Source organism: Apis dorsata, unplaced genomic scaffold (assembly GCF_000469605.1).
Source record: "Apis dorsata unplaced genomic scaffold, Apis dorsata 1.3 scaffold_73, whole genome shotgun sequence".
In the NCBI taxonomy this organism is placed as follows: domain Eukaryota; kingdom Metazoa; phylum Arthropoda; class Insecta; order Hymenoptera; family Apidae; genus Apis; species Apis dorsata.
In genome coordinates, this window is record NW_006263371.1 from 868069 (window position 1) to 871984 (window position 3916).

The 3916-nt window shown below is 29.6% G+C and overlaps 1 protein-coding gene across 5 annotated transcripts in view; it reads left to right on the forward strand.

Moving 5' to 3' along the window:
• The window catches only part of LOC102680558 (polypyrimidine tract-binding protein 2), a 503794-nt gene that overhangs the window by 40301 nt on the left and 459577 nt on the right, over positions 1–3916 (forward strand). The window lies entirely within an intron of this gene.

The window sequence follows — 3916 nt, forward strand, 5'->3', positions numbered from 1 at the left end:
GAAATCATTGGGGGCGAAATTGTAAATTGTAAAATACATCGGGATGAATTATTGCTAACATTCAGTGAGATGCCGCCACCGCCGCGCCCGGGCTGCTTCAATTAAAACGAAACAAAATCGATTATTGTATCGCGGCTAGAGTTACGTTTCACGATTTTATGATATTAATATATAAAAGGAAGAGGAGAGGGGAAGGAGAAGGAGGGAAGAAAGAAGGGGAGCATCCGAGGATAAGCAGGTTACAGCACGAACGATGATTATAAATGAACGAATATTGGACATCGAGTGTCGGGAGGAAGGAGGAATTTAAAAATTAATTCGCGTTGCTTTTTCGCATAGTTTTCCAACTTTCGTTTCCACAGCTTTGAAAGAGATTCCAGCCATCGGGGCTGGAAACGAAAAAACTTTTCTCAATAAACTCCCCTCCTCTCTCGCCTTTTGCGTTTAACCCGGAAGAGATTGCAGACGGATACACTTACAATATAAGATACGATTGGATCGTATTACCCAGATACGTCCATCATATTTATTTATTTGTTTATTTGTTTTTTTTTTCGAAAAGAAATTGTATGGTTGGAAAAAAAATTGACCAGACACATCGTCGGAATTGGGATGAAATGGCGATTCTAAGAGTAATCTTGTATATATATATATATGGTGGAAGATTGTTATTTTGAAATGTTGATATTTATTTTTTTTGTTTTCTTTTTTTTTTTTTTTTCTCCATTATTCGGATATTTCGATATGGATTAATGAACGTTTTCATAAGCTCACTGACACAGTCGATCGCAGAAAGCTCGCAAATGGTCCATATTCAAACAATAATAATCCACGCACCTCTTATCCTCTGTTCGCGATCAATTGAATTCTGTATATTTCGAGATGGATCGATGAATACTTTCATAAGCCTATATAATCGAATTATCAGAAAATAGAAGCGTAAAAATTGTAAATTTTAATGAGAGATTTTGGTTTAATCTGAGAGATATTTATGAAAAAAAGAAATAGTATGATGAAATTTTTGAAAAAAACTCACGTTTAACAAATTAAAATTTAATGCAGAGAATAATTTACGCGATTATTTATTTTGCGATATTTCTATAATTCGAGTTGATAAAGAATTATTAAAATACTCTGAAATGATGAATTTTAAATTTTGTCACTTAACTTTTGAAAACTGTATATAAGCATTTCTCAAACCTTTACAAAATCTAAATGATAAGAGAATTTGTAAATAGCCCATATTTGTTTAAGATCATTTAATATCACCCATTTGCAATTCTTGAAAATATTCTTTTACAATTCAATTTTATTTAACATCCATTTAGAATCAAGTATTTAATTTATAATTAATATCTTCAAATATTTAATATTCAGATACTGAAATATACTTAATTATTTAAATATTTATCACTTTTCAAATTTCCTAACAAATACTTTCAATGCATTTACATTATTCAATCAATCAATTAATCGTATTTAATCTGTATTCAAAATTTTAAATCATACTTTCAAATTCTTTTTTACCAAATTCTCTTAATTTTCAATTCTCTCATCCGATCGTTGATTAATTAATCGTCGATTCACATATTTTGGAAGAATTCCAATTTAATAGCAATCCATATCACGATTAAAAATATTCTTCCACTTCTTTAATCGAATCGAAGAACAATTTATTCTATATATATATATACACACACATACACCAGCTACTCAAGACCGCTTTAACAGATATTTAAACGTTCACGATCACTCGAGATTTTTGCATGGTAGGCACCACGCGCATTCGAGCATCGTCGGCCTAAGTCGTGGCACGCATCCCCCCTAAGCGCCTTGCGGTCGCCTCGCGGGAGAGGGGGGGTGGCTCGGGGTGCGTTATCGTAGGCCAACAGGCAGCCGTTCGCAAAGGGTTGATAGCGCGGCGCCATGCTGACTAATTAGAATTCCTTCCCTGCGATACGTAATCTCGGTAAGGAAATTTAAACGGGCGGCCGAAAAACCATGACCACGCTCGATCTTATTAACGACGGGATGGATGACTGGATTAATCGTCCTTCCCGACCCAAGGAATCGCGATAATCTTTGTCTCTTCTTTTTCTTCTTCTTTTTTTTTTTTCCTCCCCAGAAAGGGGATATAGGAATTTGGAATTACGACGAAGTTTTGAAAGGTTTTGTTTTTAAGTTTTTCACGAGAAGAGGAGGTTGGAAACGTGTTTTTTATAAGTGGTGAAGTATCTTATTCGGTAATTTGATTTTTTTTGGTGTAGAAAATTTGCGAAAGGAGAAGAGGTAATATATTAATGGTAGTGTGATATGATGTTTAATGTGGACGTATGGTTTTTTTGTTTATTTATTTATTTTTCTTTTTTTGTAAGACGTTTTTGATTGGAGTAAGTAGTAAAAGTGGCGTTTTGTAGAGAGTAGTTGATTTTATTATGATCGATGATTGGTAGTTGGTAAGAAGAAATCGTTGTATCATAATTGTACGTAATATAGGAGGAAAATTATTGAAGGTTTATGAAAAACGAGAATAGGTTTTCGTTATAATTATAAAATATATGAGAGGAGAGAGAGAGAGAGAGAGAGAGAGAGAGAGGCGAATAATATAAATTTGTGTTGTGACGTAATAAATAAAATTGTGATATTTTCTTGAAAGAGGAATAAAAAAACATATGGAATACAAGTACATGTGTTAATAATTATATAAATCAGAAAATTCTTCTTAAATTGAAATTACAATATATGTTAACAATTAAAAAAAAGAAAAAGAAATTGTGTTTTCCTTTCTTCTTTTTTTTTTTTTTTAATATAATATAATTTTAATAACTAATACACTTTGGCTAAGGTTGGATGGTAGAGAAAAAAGGAGGTATTAATGATTAATTTAAAACTAATCATCTCTTCATACTTCGTACGTATATTAACAAATTCTTCTCTTTTAATTAACGTTTACTGATAACATTTATCTACGTAATTTCTATAGAACTGTCCTTAATAATCTCTCGAAAACGCCATGTTGGTAGATAGAACGCAAAGTAATGGAATATTATCCTGTTGCAGGTAGACTAAGAAGAATTGTTCCTTTTTTTTGTGAAATTTGGCGGCTTTTTTTCGTTTTTTGGGCCCCTTTGCGATCCTGTACCGAAGATATATGTACCGAAGACCTTCAAAATTTGTAAAAAAAGAAAAAAGAAATATTTCTTTCATTATCATTTTGCTATCATTTTACAAATTTATAGGATCATTATTTTCTCAAATCATTACGTAAAAATAAAATTATTAGAGATTCCATTGCTTTTATTATTATTATTATTTATTTTCATTTCATTTCATGTTAACGAAATGCCAAAATTCTTTACAAAATTCTGATTGTTTTTAATTATAATTTGATCGTAAATAAAATTGCAGCAAATTATATATATTTCAAGGTATTTGAGTACTTTCAACGTACAAATTGTATTTTTTCAGAATTATAAATAATGCAAAATATCGATTTCAATAACTAAGCGTTGCATTTTGATATTCAACATTTGCTTTTATTTCAATATTGAACAAAAGTTCCATTAATGAATTATAAATATCCTTCATTTGTAAATAATATAATCAATAAAAATTCCGATTAATTATTACTAGTGTAATAAATTGTCACCTTTTTTTTTTAAAAAAATATACGCGAACACATAATTATTTAATAGTCGTTTATTCGGTTTTAATCAATTTCATACGTGGGATGTCTGAAAAAATTACTTAAAAATATACAATATAAATAAAGTGTAAAAATATATGTAATAAAATTTTTAAATATTTATTTACTAAAAATTTTCAAACAAATAGAGAAAAATATAATAATAATAACAACAACAACAACAATAATAATAATAATAATAATAATAATAATAATAATAATAATAATAAT